Below are 19,218 nucleotides of genomic sequence, written 5' to 3' on the forward strand. Positions count from 1 at the left end.
ACTGATATGAAAGTGCTTGTACCAATATAGTTTAGTACCAAATGAGAAGGGGAAATAATAAGCTATACCAGTATAAGGCACCTTGATACAGAGCTGAGAATTTTTCTTAGTCATTCATTTCAGATTTTTTACAGGTATTTTTTCACCTTAAAAAAAAAAAAAAAAAAAAGCCAATTTTTGAAGTAAAATACCAATTCAAAATGAAAAATCAAAATGTTTCATTTCAAAATGGTCAAAACAAAATGTTTTGACTTCTTTTTTTAAGAAAAAAGAATTTCTTTGTCCAAAACTATTTGCTGAATGCAACCCAAATTTATTAATAGTTTTAATGCGAGGACAAATGGATTTTTCAGCAAATTTACTATTTGTCAAAAAAATAATAATCCAGCTCTTCTTTTGTACCGGTATAACTGTGTCACACTTAGGTGCAACTGCATCAATAAAAAATTACCCCCTCCAATCGACCTAGTTATACTGATACAAAATCTGTGTGTGGACCAGGTCTAATTCTCCATGGCCCTATGCCTATCCTAATCATTTACAGCTGCACAAAGTGGCCACTATGTAAAATGCTACTGTTTCAAGAGGTCTCCCCTGCCCAAGGGGAATCTTTGGGTTGTGCCCAAAATGGCATAGTCTGCTCTGTGCTATTCAGTGCCCTCTGTGCTCTAGCTAAGGATATGTGCTTGCAGTAGGAGAGCAAACACTGCGCCTGCAGCTGCCCTAAATTACACTAGAGGAAGATTTGCAGGATGGGAAGAACAGTAAGAGGGTTCAGAGCTCTTGTCCCCACCATCCGCTCAGAACTGAAGCCCATTGGTGTGCTGATACAGAGCTCAGGTGGGGGGAAGACGCAGAGGTGGCTCTGAACTACCTTTCCTGTTTTCCTGGTTCTGGTGCGACACAGAGCACAAGCTGCCAGGCAGTGGATGAACACGCTCTAGAGAATGTTCTCTCAGTATGTCATAATCCTGAGGGCCGTGCTGATTTGTGACAACCTCCTTTGCCACATACACCTGAATAGGATTAGTTGTGTGAGTAACTGCTAACCAACCCAGGAAGGAGTTAAAGATTTGCCCCAGGGATGTATGATACCAATTATTTATGTGCCCTACTGCATGGCTATTGCACTGAAAAGCCTGGTTGTTAGACAAGGAAGAGAGCAGAAGCAGAGGACTACTTGTTAGTGTTTTAATCCAACTGGTTCCAATCAGATTGCTTTTGGCTGTTGGCCATGTGACATCACAGGTAGACCTGCCAATCATCATGCAGCACGCTAGGAGCAATCTTGTTGCCAGGCAGCCCATCGCTACCAAAATCCTCATCCAGACAAGAGGAATGTGATTGCTCATTGCCCTCCGGACAGGCTACACATAAAAATACTGGCTGTGTGAGTAAGCAGAAGATCTGACTTGAGGCTGAGGTGATAAATAGCCTCCTACCTGGGTTTCCTGCTCGCAAATGCTGCTGAACAGCAAATAAGATGGATGCCATTCCTTCCCACACAACTACTTTGCTAAATTCATCTTCTGGCTCTGCTCAGCCCCATCCTACATTTACGGCCAACTCCTCCTCCCAGCACTAGCTCCCAGGCGATTTCCAGGTCCAGTTCTTTGTCCTTGTCCTCATCTTCAAAATTCTGAATGGGATAGAGTTCAGTCATCTCAGGGATCACCTGTTTACTCTCTCCACCATGCTTGCTCTGCTCTGTAGGGATGCTTTGACTGCCAGTATCCCGGTTTTAACGTGTGATGGTTGAGAGCACAGCATCTTAATAAAACCCTCATGATTATAGAACAAACTTCTACACGTGCTCAGGCTGAACCTGAATCTCATAGCCTTCAGAGTGTGCTGCAAGGTGCACCTGTGTGCTCTCCCACATAGCTGTCATAAGGCACCCAACACAAAAGGAATTAGCCCCTCACCTCCAATCCCTTCAATGAGAGGAACCAGCTTGGAAGAAGAGCCATTGAATAATGTAAGATGCACACATAGGACCACAGGAATTGCCGTACTGTATCAGACCTATGGTCCAGGACTCAGTAGCTTTGAGAGTGGAGAACTGCCACACTCATCTTAGTGGGGTGCTAACTCCAAGACCCATTGCTCTGGGGGCCTTGCTAATATGACCCCAGCGAGGACTTTTCAGCAAGAACACAATGTATTGTAGAAGAATGTAATGGGCATGGCTGAGCAACGAGGGACCCCACTGTTGACACCTCTACTTTTCCAGGCAGGAGAAAGTCACCGCTGTTGCCTTTTTGTTGGGGAGTAAGTGAGCCCATTGATTTTGTCCCTGCCTCTCTGGGAGGGGAGAGGAGTCCCCTGCCACTGCCACTCCGAGCGGTGTGTGATCCCTGTATCATGGTGTGCCTAAAGCCCCAAATTGCCTTCAACCATCTTTGGCTCCCAGGAATCTGCAAGAGATAAAAACAGACAAGCGTCCCTCAGTGCTCATGACACACGATCCATCAGCAAAGAGACAAGAATTCCACTGGGATTTAATAGTTGAAAACCATGTGATTCCTACTGTGCATTTCAGCGATAGCTGCTGGCAGAACTGCTACTGGACAGCTCAGAAATGACCAACAGCCTAGGAAAGTAACAGCACATAAGTGTCTTGCACTTTCCACTTCGCAGCTGTGATAACCAGGAGGATCCTAGCTGGGGCCACGTGTGCTCTGAAAGTCACATTATGTTAATATATTAATGTCATGTAAATGTTTCCTCAGTAAACTATACTCAAATGTAAATTTGTTGGCTCTGAACTTACTTTATTCTATCAGAACAGGGTATTTGATTTCGGCACAAAGCAAATTAACATTTTCATATCTCATTACAATGTGCCAACATAAGACTAAGGTAACAAAGCAGATCTGAGGACTTCCATTATTTCAGGCTTAGAAGTTTCTCATTGCAGACCGGAGAAGTAACACATTTGCTGACACATTTAGGTCTCATCCAAAGCCCATTGCAGTCAGTGGGAGTCTTTGCTTTGACTTCAGTGGACTTAGATCAGGCCCATAGGCCATACTTTTGTGGATCTAGATGAGATCTAGGATTAAGAGCAGAGATTTGACTCCAATTCTATTTCCAAAGTTGAACTTAATCATAGATTCATAGAATTCCCAGATGGAAGAGACCCACTGGTGCTTGAGAGACAAGATGGGTGAAGTAATATATTTTATTGGACCAACTTCTGTTGGTAAGAGAGACAAGCTTTCAAGCTACATGGAGCTCTTTTTCAGGTCTGCTACTATCACTGCTTCTTATTCATTTAATTGGCTCTCTGCCGTTACAGGATTGTTCCCTACAGTATAATATGTCTCTAGTGCTTTACTTTAATTGTTCACTAAAATCTCAGAGATGCAGTAATTGATAGGGTCTATTAAATATAAACTGCTTATTTCTAATCAACGGGAAAAAAGAAGCTTCAGCCAGGTGAGCAATTAGCCAGCGCTTATTTATTGCTAATTGCTAAATATTATGGGCTCTATTCACAAATATTTAGCTTATGCGTGCACAACTTTATTGCTGCATGATTCTACTGTGGATGTAGCAGGGTGTGTTGGTTGCATGATAGTCAGTGAAAAAGTCTTTGGTAGCAAATACACATCTTGGAAGGGTTTTGCCAACCGTACAGCACCTTTCATTGAATATCACAGTTACTGGCAAAGAAAATATCTAATTTTCACCAAATAAAGGACCTGTGAAAGGAGAGCTGAGAAGAGGAATGAAATATCAATATGTTTGATGGTTATGGATGCCTACAAGAAATCAGCCAACTTTTTCTTTCATATGTGTCACAAGTCGGTATTTAGATGAGGGGTTCCCAAACTGTGTTACACAGGAGGTATGCAGGATACATTGTGAAATGGTGGATTTTATTTATTATTTTAATTATTGCATTTTCATAACAGGCTACCCAGACAAAGTTTTAAAACATCGTGGAAATTTGTTATATATAATACGGTAGTTAGTTGACTTCAACATGTACCAATGAGGACACAGATACACAGAGGCGCTGATATACAGAGCCCTCACCTCCAATCACTGTACAGTGCAGGTTCAGTTGCCCAGCAACTGTCTAGTCTAACTGAGCTCAGAACTTAATCAGGGTTTGTTTGGGTTTTTTTTGTTTGTATATGTTGCACTATAACTATATCTGTATGTAACAGTGAAATATGGACAGATGGCTAAAGCCAGGTAGTGTTAAGAAGAACACACAAAGTATCTGTGATAAGAAGGGTGGAGGTACGCAGGCAGCTGTTATATCTGGAAGGGGGTATGCAATAAGAAAAGTTTGGGAACCTATGGTCTAAGGAGCCAATTACCCCATCAGCCCAAGGCTGATAAAGAGGCAGCAAGGAAGCACCAGGGAGGAGAGAAAGGTAGGAGTATGCAGGCGGCTGGTAGATCTGGAAGGGGGGACACAGGCAGCTGGTAGATCTGGAAGGGAGTATGCAATAAGAAAAGTTTGGGAACCTCTGATCTAGATTGATGCAACAGTTAGATGACTGAACATTGAGAGTAACAGTCTTCTAACTGTATGCTCCTCCACTACCTGTCTGAAGGTCTGCATTGTGGCAGCAACTGCAACTGTTCCAGTCAGCAGCCTGGTAAGTCTAGTCCAGGATCTGCATCCCAGGTTGCAAACAGGTGGATGTACGTTAGGGCTTCTGAAATTCATCAGCATGCCTGTCTCTCTGTCCCAGAGTTGCTGCCGCTCTCCGAGGACACAGCTAACAGCCCTGATATGCCTCTATTCATCCAAAACTGGCACCGGGCTGGCAGCACTGGTGGGAAGTCATGAAAGTCACTGCAAAAGGATGTCACAACGTCAGTCATGGCAAGTCAGCAGGCACTGCAGGTGTAGAATCATGGGACTGGAAGGGACCTCAAGAGGTCTTCTAGTCCAGTCCCCTGCACTCATGGCAGGACTAAGTATTATCTAGACCAGGGGTCAGCAACCTTTCAGAAGTGGTGTGCCAAGTCTTCATTTATTCACTCTAATTTAAGGTTTCACGTGCCAGTAATACATTTTAACGTTTTTAGAAGGTCTCTTTCTATAAGTCTATAATATATAACTAAACTATTGTTGTATGTAAAGTAAATAAGGTTTTTAAAATGTTTAAGAAGCTTCATTTAAAATTATATTAAAATGCAGAATCCCCCGGAACGATGGCCAGGACCCGGGCAGCGTGAGTGCCACTGAAAATCAGCTCGCGTGCCGCCTTTGGCACGCGTGCCATAGGTTGCCTACCCCTGATCTAGACCATCCCTGACAGGTGTTTATCTAACTTGCTCTTAAAAATCCCCAATGATGGAGAATCCACAACCTCCCTAGGTCATTTATTCCAGTGCTTAACCACCCTGACAGTTAGGAAGTTTTTGCTAATGGCCAACCTAAACCTCCCTTGCTGCAATTTAAGCCCATTGCTTCTTGTCCTGTACTCAGAGGTTAAGGAGAACAATTTTCTCCCTCCTCCTTGTAACAACCTTTTATATACTTTAAAACTGCTATCATGTCCCCCTCTGAGTCATCTCTTCTCCATGTGTTTTCTTCTGGAGGCAAGCAGAAGGGAGTGGGTGCTGCTTATTTGCACCTGTTAGAATTACTGTCAGCCTTGGATGCAGAAGGCTGTTTTCATCCATCAAAACTCTCCTTGCAGTTTTAAGGGTAATGGCATCTCACCAAAGTTTTGAGGGAACTAGGTGAGCCAGCATATAAATTAGATGTCAATGTGTGGCTAAGGCAGCCACTAATGAAACAGGTAGCCATGTTTAGCTGTGAATCAACTATGCCACCTCCTGTCCCGAACTGTTGCACAATATTCTGCTGGAGCGAATACCAGCACCAGTACTGAGGTTTGTAAAATAGCAGTTTCTGCTCCTCAGGAGGTTTCTGCTAGCTTCTGAATCAAAGCAGTGCAGGAGATGTTCTTTTTTCCTTAAAGGTCTTCTAAGTGGGACTTCAGAAAAGTTTTGCAAAACTTCACAGCAATTTTATAACAAACTGCTGTTTGTTTTTTTTCCCAAAAATTTCAACTTTTAAAAAACTCTGTTGGGGTTTTTTTAAGTGTGAATTTCTTACCAGTTTTATTTATATTTTTTGATCAGAGCAAGTCTTTTTTTACATGAGTTATCCAAAGGAAAACCAAGCAGAACAGTATTTTAACATCAATCCAAGCAGGAAAAAATAAAGTACAATAATTGATCTTGTATAATATTTTTCATACAAACTGGATCACATTGCAGAGATAAACAATACAGCAACAAACAGAAAATAATAGCTGAGGGGGAGAGAGATTAACAGGTACAGGCAAAGGAGAAAAATGTCTTCAGCTGAGATTGCAAGAGTTAATGGTCTTAGAAATAGAGGAAGAGTGCTCCGAAAAGGTCAGAAGCTACAGTAGAAGGCTTCATACTCTCACCCTAACAAGTTCTAACTGTAACATCAGTGAGGGTGTGAGACTGGACAGAGCAGACCAGAAGTGGGAGAATGGAGGGAATAGAAAAGGGACTATAGAAAAACAAGATGTGTTTGGTAGAGTGGTCTATGGAGGGCAAGCCGGTAGTCTAGAACTGACTCTGTAGCTGAATGCAAAGCTCTTTGAGAACCTGGGAAATGCAGTTATTCTTTGAACACCACTCTTCACACCTGCTCTTCTGCAATAACTGTTGTTCCGGCTAATGAAGACAAATGTTGTTTTCCGACAAGTCTGACCTAACCTTCCTCTTTCATCATCTTGTATTCTTCAGGCTAAGCTCCACAAATTCAGCAAGATGAAAGATGTTTCAAAGGGCAACTCAAAGATGTAAGGCAAAGGAGCAATCCGCTCCTCCCTCCCACACCCAAATAATGTAGGGTTTTTTACTACACCTCTTTAAGGCGGGGGAACGGAGAGACAAACCTATGTAATTTTCTCAAGCCTAGGAATTTCAGCCTTTTGAAAGGGAATGCACAGCAAGAGTTGAAAGGCTGACCTTTCTTCAAAGGAGGGAGCCCCACTGTGGGAACCACCTGATTCATATAATCTTATAATTTTATCTCAAGAAAGTGGTGGTAAAAAGTTCCATTTTTGCACCAAACACAGCATTTTCAGCTAATTCCCCACCATCTCCACAAGTGACTCCTCCTCCTCTATCAGATTTATATTTAAATACATATCCTGCAGCTCCCACGAAAAGCCCAGCCAGGTTCAGTGGATAAGGTCTGCTATTATAGCAGTGGAATTCGTGTAATTATAGTTAAGTTTATGTCAGGGTTTCTATTAAATGCCCCTTAAGAAGTTGGCTGCAAAAGAAAATGTATCTCAGGCTAAACTTACATGCAACTTTTTGGTTTTTTTTTTTTTTTTCAAATTTGAAAAAAATCATCGATCAATTTTTTTTGCTTTAAAAGTAAACAAACAAACAACACCTTTAATTATGGCTGGAAACAAGTGAACTAACAATCAGGCGTTTGCACATTAAGATGCAAATATCTAAGACATTTAGTAACACATGAGAGCAGGATGGTGATCTGGAATATTCTTAGAAATGCAAACCCATTAGATATAGCTTTCCCTTTTCAAAGCCTGAAATTCATAAACTGGAGGAAATTACATACTGTGCCTTTTATTTCTTGTGAATTTGTCCTCTTTCCTTCAGAGGTGATGTTTGGCAGCCAAATTACCTTCTTCTAAAATGAAGTCTTCTTGTCTTTTTTGCCATATAATGAGAAAATGCTTAAAGTGGATGAAAAAAGTGTGTGTGGAGGGGTCCTAGCATAACCTGGGAGCAGCAACTTTGGCAAGACAGTGTCAGAACTGCGTCTCTCCGCTACCCCGCTTGATTTTTATTTTATTTTCTTTGTCCGCACTTTAAACACTGAAAGGCATCTTTCTTGCTGCATGTATGCAATGCAGGTTGAGTGGTGCAACATAATACCATGTTATATGTCATCAACTCTAATGCTGCCATAGAGAAATGCCTCTCTCTTTAAATAGAATTTAGCAAGGACCTTAACTTATTCGGGCAATAGCATATTATATATAAAAGGCTTATATCCTATTTCCATTGAAGTCAACAGGCCATTGGTCATTGTCATGTCAGCTGATGTCATCAGTTCTAAGAATTGTATCAGGGCATGTCAATCACTGTAGTTAAGACAGGTTTCAGAGTAGCAGCCGTGTTAGTCTGTATCCGCAAAAAGAACAGGAGTACTTGTGGCACCTTAGAGACTAACAAATTTATTAGAGCATAAGCTTTCGTGGGCTACAGCCCACTTCTTCGGCTGCATATAAGCTTATGCTCTAATAAATTTGTTAGTCTCTAAGGTGCCACAAGTACTCCTGTTCTTTTTGTAGTTAAGACCTTACCTTATTGGATCAATAGCATACAAAATCACATGCATATGCAGCATCAGCAACACCAGTTAAGACAGAGCTAACCCAACTCATTTCCCCACTAGGCTCCCCTATGCCCAGTCGCTAAAGGCTGTCACAGTGATAGAAAAATGTAAAAGGGAGAATAATTAGTATAGATTAATATAATGAAGTAATTAAAAAGAAAATAATATAGCCACTCCTCTAGCCCCCACAACAATGCGTTGTGTGCATTTGACAAAAGAAAACCAAAGCTGAATACAGATGAGCACAAAGTAAATATAATAATGAGAATTGAGAGAATGGAGCTGGGTAAGTGGCACAGCTGCTGACTGGTGAGCCGCATTGTCTCTCCGGCTACCTTCTAAGGTAAAAAAAAAACGTTCACGTTCTGTGTGCTTTATCAAGAGAGATAACAGATGGCCTGCTTCTTGCTCCGGAATACTGTAATTTGCTTGGTGAAAGGATGAGTGCAGTCATATTTTCACCCCTTCCTATAGATTGTTTCAGAGACAGCTGTTGCATGTCCTAAGGCAGGCAGATGGATCTCTTTGTTGGAGCCACTGGTGGATTGTCAATCAGTTTCGGGTTGTGGGGTCATAAAGAATGGGAGCGAGGGATGTGCATTTTGAGCTGACAGCCGTGGTGGAAGCATCCACTGCTTTCCTTCATCTCAAATGTTCTGATCTCGCTGAACAGATCTGTGAGACTTGCCTGCTGCGCCCTCTTCATCCATATGCAATGTCATGTGCGTCTCACATGTATGGACACATGGTGCGCTATCATGAGATGGTAGATTTAAGCAGAAGTGCTAAAATGATTTCTCTTTCTGGCCCAAAGGATCGAGGGCTAGAGCCTGAGCTGGTGTGAATCAGTGGAGCTCCTCTGAAGTCAGCCAAGCTACATTGCTCTGCAACAGCTGAGCATTTGGCTTGGCGTTCTTAAACTTTCTTTTGCATATCACACACATGGCATCAGTGTGCCAGCCTCTTTCTGCTGTAGCTTCATATCAGTGTGGCTGAGACAATATCAAATGTGCAGCACAGAGTCTAGCTAGAGCTCCTCAAAACGTTTTAATTTAGAGCCAGGATCCTGCCTAAAAGGCAAAGGAAATTGCCTATGCTTTAGAAAAGCTTTGTACGAGAAGGCTGTTCACAGACCCTGATGTAGAACTGGTTGGAAAATGCCAGTTATTTTTGCAGGACACTTTTTTAAATTCATTTTTTCTAGACTTCCAATTAAAAGAAATCAGTTTTCAAAAAATCCTTTTCAATAAAAACATCTTTTTTTTTTTGAAACTCAAACCCCAAAATGTTAGTTGAAAAGTGAATGTTGGTTTTCCTTTTCCTTTTCTGGTTTGAAAAAAAAAATGGAAGTTTTTGCCTAACGTCCATTTGCAGCATAATTGTTCATTTGGGGAGAAAGCGGGGGGAAGGGGGGACACCTGTTTAGAAGAAAAAATTGGAACCTGTTCTTTCCTCACCTCATTACAAGCCAAGGTGGTAGAGACCGTTCCCATATGGGAAGTTGTTACTAACCCCCTATGACATAACGTAGTGTGTGATTGCTGCATTTTAACGAGATGGTGGCTCTGTCTACTAAATTGGGTGAGTTAAACTAAACCAAGGACCTAATGGGCAGAAACCAGGGTGAATACACTTGAGAGTTGGTTGGAGGTGGCCTAGATCAGTGGTGGGCAACCTGCGGCCCACAGGCCGCACGTGGCTCGTCAGGGTAATCCACTAGCGGACTGCCAGACAGTTTGTTTACATTTGCACGTTCGCCCGCAGTTCCCAGTGGCCATGGTTCACCGTTCCCGGCCAATGGGAGCTGTGGGAAGTGGCGGCCAGCACGTCCCTGCGGCCCGGGCCGCGGGTTGCCCACCACTGGCCTAGATCAATACCCTGAATTAGAACTGTTCAGAACCTTTGCTGGGTTGAGGTTCAGAATCTTAAACTTGTTAGGTTTGGATTCAGGTCAGATCCAGAACTGCCAGGGGTGAGGTGGGGGGTTGCTGCTCAGGATTTGATGGAAAGCTTATACAATCTGAGATCAATATAACATGAGCACCATTTGTAGGATTTCAGACCCCTTCAACCATAGAGTGGCTGTCATATCCTCAACACTCTATGCTTGATACAGTGGAGATATACATATCTCAGAACTGGAAGGGACCCTGAAAAGTCATTGAGTCCAGCCCTCTGCCTTCACTAGCAGGACCAAGTACTGATTTTGCCCCAGATCCCTAAGTGGCCCCCTCAAGGATTGAATTCACAACCTTGGGCTTAGTAAGCCAACGCTCAAACCACTGAGCTATCCGCCCTGTTGGTGAGGGCCTGGCCTGGCCTGGGGACAAGTATTTGGGTGACTTGTTCAGTGCCTTTGAAAGGGGAAAGAAGGAAAGAGAGGAATATGCAGGCAGATAGGATACCTCTATGTGCATCTTAGGGAACACACTGAGGAGAGGCGCTCACACTACATTTCTGGAAATGCTTCATGTGTTCTCCCAGCTCATGTCCTGGTCGGCTTAGTGGTGTGGAAGGCTGGTAGGACCATGGTCATGTGTTTACATCACCCATCTGAGTCCTGCTAGGGTCATGTGTCTAGATGGTTCTAAAATTCACCAGCATCTTGAGCTCAGAGGTATCCTGGCTGCCCCCACAGCAGGTGGGAAAAAGCGAGGAAAGGGCTCACAGCTCCCTCCCCCTAACTTCTGTTCACCTGCATAGGGGCAGCCAGAACACTATCAAAAAGGCAGTAACTATATGAAATTTCCCACCAGTACAATTATCCCTGTGGGAGTAATGTTGGGAGCACTGCTATTGACAAGGAATAATTTTTGCAGCATCATCAAATCCTGCAAAATGGTGATAAAATCCTATCTGTGCTTATGCTCCAGTCTTTGCTACCTCCACTGGAGTTGCACCAGGAGTAACGCAGTGGTAGGAGGCATCACTGAAATTTCAGTGATGGACATGGCTAGTATGGACATGACTTTGATGATGGATTCTCCCATCGATTCAATGGATGAGAGTTCACCTAGTATTGACATAAGTTCTGGATGTATTTGTTTCTGTGGCTTCTCAGATGGGAAGTGAGTCCAATCCTGGATTTGCAAATGTAGTTCCATGTCTTTCAAGTATAATCGTTGCTGAGGGTTTGAACCATTGGCCTTATGACGTGCTCTCTTCTCCTGCAAAGACCTCACATGCCACTCAAAAGTGGACATGGCCTCATGGCACAGATCTCTCCACCTGGGTCTGTCGAGGGCAACATGTTCCCAGGTTCTAATGTCTATCTTGCATGCTTTCAGGTTGGCTTTCCAGGGGCCTGTGTATTTGAGGATGGTTTCACCCTTAGAGAGGGTTCCTGGGCTCAGCTGGCTGTAGATCGCTACTTTCAGTATATGGGAAACTTCCATGCACACCAGGGGTCCCACCCAGCGAAGTTGGGCCCTTATGAGCATACTCTCGATACCAGGAATTTGACACCTCTCAAGGACTTCAGTGTTAGGGATCCTGTCCTGCCAACTGATGTTGCAGATGATTGTAGGCAGCAAAGGTGGAAGCTCTCCAGCTGTTTGATATGACATTGGTAGAGCATCCACATCTCACAGCCATAGAGGAGTGAAGTGAGTACAACAGCACAGTAGATTTTTATCTTAGTTCTGAGGGAGACTCCATGCTCCCTCCAGATCCTGTGGGCAAGCCTGCCAAATGCCAAGCCGGCCTTTGCCAGCTGATGATGGTCTCATCATCTAATATGGCAGTGCTGGAAAATATGCTACTCAAAAGGGGCAACAGATTTTTCACTCCTGACATAAGCCTTAGTTCAGGAAAGGATCCCTATTTAGAGTAGGACTTAACAACGTGCTTAACTACTGTCCAGAATACAGATGCACTTAAGCTTGTGCTTAATTGCTTCTCTGAATTGGTGCCATGCCATTGAAGTAAAGGGTTGTTGTTTTTTAATCTATGTGCTCCCAGAGCAATGGATGAGTGCATTTTGAAAAATTCCGATGCATGAAGGGAGTTAATTAATTTAATAATTAAATATTCATTATTGTGAATTCATTAACTTTGAGAGCAATCGTATCTATCTGAAAGCACCTTAAAAAGAAAACCTGATTCTCTGGAGGAAAAAAAAGTAAATTATGCTTTTGTTAATCGATTTTGCCATATTGTCTCAAGCTTGGTTAAATTACAGTAAGAGACTAAGACCCAGAGTAAATATGACCCGTGGTTTATTTTATTAGTGCACAAAGATTATCCTGTTAAGAGGAGAATATTTGCAGAGGAAAATGTATCCTGTTAATTTATCTTTGTTCATAAAATATTACCGCTGTTTAGATCTTCTATTAATATATCAGCCATAATATACAAGAACCAGAGGCTCATGCTATGCTTTTAACTATATTATTGTTTGATCCTAGACCCTTTTCTTATACATTTTTGTTTTTATGGAAGGTGACACCTTTATTTCAATTATAAAATAGATTTTTAAAAAAAAATCTGGCTTCTTTTCCTTTTAAGAAATGTACATTGATTCCAAAATTTCCAGTGTCACTCACATGATGTTAATCTATATACTTTAGGGGTGAAATATTATTAGCCTCATTGAAGTTAACGGGAGTTTTGTAACATTTGCTTAATTATAGCATATTGGATTTCAAGGGAGATCCAATTGGATTGTGTATTGGACTTTAAGGGAGACTATGGAAATTTAACACACATAAAACCATATTTAATGAGACATGGTGGGGGAGGTAATACCTTTTATTGGCTCAACTTGTGTCTTTCACCAACAGAAGTTGGTCCAATAAAAGATATTACCTCACCCTCCTTGTCTCTGTAATGTTCTGGGACCAACATGGCTACAACAAAACTGCAAACTGTATTTAGTAACGGTTACAGTTTCATCAGGACACATCCTGTCCACAACCACAAATTTAAAAGCCTGGAAATAAGAAGTTCAGGGGAAAGTTTTCAATATTCTTTAATGCACTCTAACACTCCATGAGGTTTTCACTTTCATCTCCAACAGATACGTACCCCAGCTTCATCAAACTTGCATGCAAAAGCAAAACCTTAATGGTGACCTCATATGCATCAACAGGTCAGCACATCTGACTATCGCACATTCTGAGTATTTGGAAAGTTAATCTGCCTTAGTGTTGCACAAGTCACTCTGAAGGTTTTGCATTAGAGTGCAAGTTAAGTTTGGCTACACATTGCTTTTCGGTATCTGAGGTAGAAGTGCAAGCCTGATGGAGTGTCAGAGTGTTACTGACAGCATTGTAGGCAGTATGACTATATACACACATAGAATCATAGAATAGAATCATAGAATATCAGGGTTGGAAGGGACCTCAGGAGGTCATCTAGTCCAACCCCCTGTTCCAAGCAGGACCAATTCCCAACTAAATCATCCCAGCCAGGGCTTTGTCAAGCTGGGCCTTAAAAACCTCCAAAGAAGGAGACTCCACCACCTCCCTAGGTAACGCATTCCAGTGCTTCACCACCCTCCTAGTGAAAATTTTTTTCCTAATATCCAACCTAGACCTCCCTCACTGCAACTTGAGACCATTGCTCCTTGTTCTGTCATCTGCCACCACTGAGAACAGATGAGCTCCATCCTCTTTGGAACCCCCCCTTTGCACATCTTGCAAAGAGAGTAGCCTTATTTTAAACAAAGGTCCAGATTCTTTCCCATGCCAAGATCTGCTTGCTGCAGAGGGTAAAGAGCTGTCAGAGAGTTGCAAAAACTCTTAAGATTTTCAAGCTGCCCTGGCGCTATACCTGAGTATATTAGAGCAGTTGTCAGTAGCCCATAAAGGCCCATACTGGACTTAAAAGTTGGCAGAATGTAGATATGCTCCACCCCACCCCCGACAAGCTTTCCATACTAAGAGAATTCTCAGGTGGCCATGTAGGGACCATTTCTCCCAACTTTGCACCACCCAAGCAACACAAAATGGTCAGAAGAGAATCTGACCCCATTACATTTATGGAAATAAATGTATAAAACATATATAAAGCCCCCCCTCCGCACAAACGTTCTAGCTGTAAGCAACAATTTTTATCTCGAGAGATGGAATAAATCCAATTTACTCTAACTGAACTTTTGCCAATATGGAATGTTCTGAGTCATTACTTTAAAAGCATTCCACTGTCCATTTGTGCACAAATGCACTTGAGTTGGTTTTAATTAAAAACAACTTTAATAACTGTCTTCTGCTGTTGAAAAATAATTGGTTTTTCAGCAAGATCTTTATGTATGAAACCTGCTTCTTTTATTAAAATAATTAGCCCAATCCTGCAATTATTTTAGCCCGATCCTGCAAACTCTTTTAGGGCCCAATCCTGAAAATATTACTCAAGTGAGTAATCCCATTGCTTTAAATGGGATTAATCTGCGAGAAGGAGTACTGGGTTGAAATTTGGGTCAGTTCCTACTTTCTCAGATTACTCATCCCTGATGTTTACTAATTGATTAGAGAACCATCCACTGTAGGGGCTGGGTGCTGCAGTCAATGGTACACTAGTCTTTTTACATGTAGATAGTACCATTTAAAGGTTACCCAACGCTAGCATCAAATTGGCACATTAAGCAGCAGTAGAAAATATCAGCACCTCCCCAGACTGCTTTCTTTTTCAGGAACTCCAGTTTCATATTTTTTAAACTACCGTATATCTCTAGCAGTTATGGCTGTGGAGAGAACACTGACCATGTCAAGGGAGTGCAACTGATACAGTAAAGTCTGCCTGAATGTGCGGAACCTGAAATGATAATTCTGCGAGATGTGAACTGGCTCATTTATATCACTGGGCATTAACTGAATCCCAGTGATGACACTTTAAAATGATATTGAGAAGAAAACTCTTATCCCCTCCTTGATTGGTGGTGGTGGAGGAATAAGCTTAAGGGGCCCAGTGGGGCATCTGAGCCCCATCAAGGGGAGCTGAATCCATGGATGCTTCAATTCCAGTTAGGGAGAGCTGAGCCTAGTGAGCACACAGGATTGTATGTGGTACTCTACACTACCTAGTGACCGTGGCATCTCATTTTGGTGCCTCAAGTAGGCAGGGCTGATTTTGTGGGAGAAGCTTGGGAAAGTATCTTTTTGACCCCTGCCCAAGACATAAGTGGCAATGAGTTGTCCCCCAGCTTATTCCTTGCTCGTTCATGTCACGGCTGTCAGTGTCTGCTGGCAAGAAGCTCAGGACCGGAATAGCATGGAGCTCGGAGTCTGAGCCGGAGGGGCATTGGAAGAGCTGTATGTGAAGCCAGCATCCTTTGTCATGAGCAACAAAATCACTCACAGGACCAAAGAAGGAAAATTAGAGGCATTTAGAAGAGCCAAAGGAGGAACAAGTGCTGGGATCCGTATCAATGTCTATCACAGATCTTGCACGGCTCATTCAACTTTCCAGTTCCCAGGACACTTGCTGCTTCTCCGTGCCTGGGAGCCTTTCCTAGAACAACGTGCCCAACTCTGCATGATGCCCTCCTAGATTGCAAGTTTACAACCTGACTTCTTGCCAAGCAGGGCCGGCTCCAGGCACCAGCTTAACAAGCAGGTGCTTGGGGCGGCCAAGGGAGAGGGGCGGCACCTGCGGCAATTCGGGGGCGGCAGGTCCCTCACTCCCTCTAGGAGCGAAGGACCTGCTGCCGAACTGCCACCGCCGATCGCGGCTTTTTTTTTTTTGCTTGGGGCGGCAGAAATGCTGGAGCCGGCCCTGTTGCCAAGATCCATTTTCTTCTTCCTGTGTCTGCTACTGCAAACTATATAGGGGGAAAATGGTAGTGGGAGATTGATGGCATGAGGGCTGTGAACCAGATATTTCCTACAGCTCCATGTACATAGGGGGGCCCTCCCTCCCAGGGCTGGGATAATTGCAGGAGGTGAAAGCAGTGGTGGTACAGACCTTATGGAGTGCACATAATTTCCCAAGCCCATGGAGCCCTACAGGGAAGGATAATACAGCCTGAGGCTGTGTTCAGTGTTCCTCAGCTCTCTTCATGGTAGGAAATTCCCCTTTAACAGACCTGATCCAAAGCTTATAGTATTTGGGACAATTATCCTAGGAATCTTAATCATCCATATTTTTCACTCTCTCCTTCCTCTAGCGTAAAGCACTTGCTTTTTGCTGCCATGCACGCTACATACTTTTTCATCTTGTAAAAAGTAGAATTCCCATGGGCTGCCTTGTCCTCCTTTAAATCTGTACCAGGGTAGAGATGACTTATTGTTCTTCTGTTCTCAAAGAAAGTTGCAGCTCTTTATGGAGTGAGCCGGGTGAAGATTTCAGATGCCTCTGCCAGGAGATGTTTAATAAGACTGTCATTCCCAAGGAAATCATGCAGTGGTAAGCTCTGACAAGGTGCAAAACATGGGACAGGTGTGAATTTACCATCTGCACTGCTCTTATAACATTAGTGACAATGTCAATACTGATTAAACCAGGGGACAGACCTTGGGAGAGAAGTCAGTGTTTCTCCTTGAAGCTATATAGCTGCTGTGCAATATTAAAGGCAGAGTTTGGCTGGACCAAAAGGCTATGTCAGTTCTTGCCTTTCCATAATACACTCTTTATAGCTAGTGCCTTCAAAAGTTTAGGAAAGATATGTGTGCATCTTTGGATATACATATGCACATAACTGAAGATCCTCCTAGGAAAGGAGTAACTGACCTTGCTCATCACTGCAGTGGCAACTTGCTATGATATATAAACCAGTGATGCTGTGAAGAAGCAGAAACTGCTAATTCATTCTTTCCATCCTCGTATTCAGGAGCTAATTTGTGCCTCTTGTTAGAGCTAGAGGCTGGGAGTCAAGACATTTGCTTTCCACCCTTTTCTTGAAGCTCTAAAAAGACAGCATAATACACAGTAAAAAATCCTTATGGACAATTAATCTGCCAGTCCCAGTTCTTTCTGAGTCTGCTGCTTTTGGTCAAAATTCTGTCTCCATCCAATGAGGCCTGGATAGCCATATATGAAACGGTTCTCCTGCTCAGGAGAAGAAGCAGCCATGGAGGCAGACCCCGTGCCCCTTGTTATATCACTACAGCTATGGATTCCCAATGGCAAACTCCTTTGTCCCCTCCCCCTAACCAGGAGGGAGAAGCTGTAATCACAGTAGTAGTCTGTGGGCAATGGAGTATTTCATTCTGCTGTCTCCTATAGAAAATCTTGGCACAAAGCCTTGCTAAGGGGCTGAAGACTGACTCTGATTAATTGACCCAGTATGGCCATTCTTATGTTCTTATTCTCCTTTAAGGCTTGTGTGACAAAAATTGAAATGCTAAGCCACTAAATGAACCCAAGCTTGGGAGTGAGAGAATGTCAGAGCAAGAATGAGCCCGGCAAAGGCTCTTTGGTCTCTATTCTAGGCTAAGAAACACTGCAAATGCTAATGAAATCACTGGGAACCTTGTGTAGGTACCTCAGGATGTTCATTGTTTGCTTTTCTCCTGGGTTCACTTACATCCTAGCGCACTGTTTTATAGAAGTGCAGTAACAGCAGCATTGTTAAGGTTCAAGTCAGATTTGAACTGAAAGCAGGAATAAAATCTCTGTTTTTCACTTTCAGTAGGATTAACATACTCGTGGGTCATCTGAACTCCTTATAGTATTTTCTGGAGGAAGTATTTGGTATTGTTGTCACAGGATATGTTTAAATACAATCCCCATCTGCCCCTTTTCATAGTAAAGCCAAATATCCAGGCATGTGAGGTCTGAGTGCTGATACTCATCGGATCTTGCAGAGCCATGGCCTGAACCATAAAGGGCTTTCATCCACTTCAGTGTGGAGCGCTCCACAGAGTTATGGGATGGGGAGAAGGCCCATGAGCAAAGCGATTACTTTATTTATGTAGATGGAGGATGTGTCAATGTGATTCTAAGAACCCCTTCCTCATGTCGTGTAAGTTGGCACACCTCCACTGGCACCAGTGAAACTATACCAATATGAAGCCAGCTGAGGATCTGGCCCTGGGAACTCAAGAACAGAGAGATAAGAGCCAGATACATGGTGGTTCCTGATTTACTGGGGTTGGGGAACTGAGTTAATCTCCCTTTTTCAGTGGGCAGATTCATAAACTGGCTTTAAGAAGAGATCCAGATATATGCCTCTCTGACCAGTATCTGAAGGATAAAATGTTCATTATTTCCTTTACTGTGAATTTAACATATTGTATTTACTTTAATACAGCTTCCTGGAGTGTGTGGGCTTTAATTTTAGCAGTGGCATGAAAAGTAGCAAAAGGTTCATTAGCCAGAGAGATGAATCGAGCCAATGTCTGAGTGTGTTTGATCTTCTCAATGTGCTACATGTGTCCCCATAGATTTCTGGTGAGAAAATAATGGCATAGATGGGAATTTACTTGCCTGGCTATTGTCCAAGTACGGCTCTTCCAGTTGAGTTATTTTGATGATTAGTTGACTTAAGTCATCCCGCTGAATCTTGCTGTTTTTAATTCCTGCTGCCTTGCAGCTGTGAAAAAGTGAATTATTATCTGTAGTATCACACTGAGGTGGCACAGCAAAAATGTCATTCCATGGCCTTTTGTCAGTTATTTTCTTTCCAATTATCTTTAATCCAAACACCCCCTGTCCCCCCCGATAGACTTGAAAGAATAGGCTTTGCTTGTTGCCTAATTCCTTAAGAAGATGCTTCAGAAATGTTCCTTGACACCATGCATAAACAATCCTCATTTGGGTGGTGATATAAACTGCCACCGAGTTAATAACAACAGGGCTAGATTTAGATTTGGTTCAGTGATATCTTGGAAGTGTGCACAGCCTCCAACTTGATCATAAGGTAAAGAGTGTCAAGATGTGTGGCC

Source organism: Terrapene carolina, unplaced genomic scaffold, assembly GCF_002925995.2.
Source record: "Terrapene carolina triunguis isolate 2854851 unplaced genomic scaffold, T_m_triunguis-2.0 Scaffold58, whole genome shotgun sequence".
NCBI classification, from domain to species: Eukaryota; Metazoa; Chordata; order Testudines; family Emydidae; genus Terrapene; species Terrapene triunguis.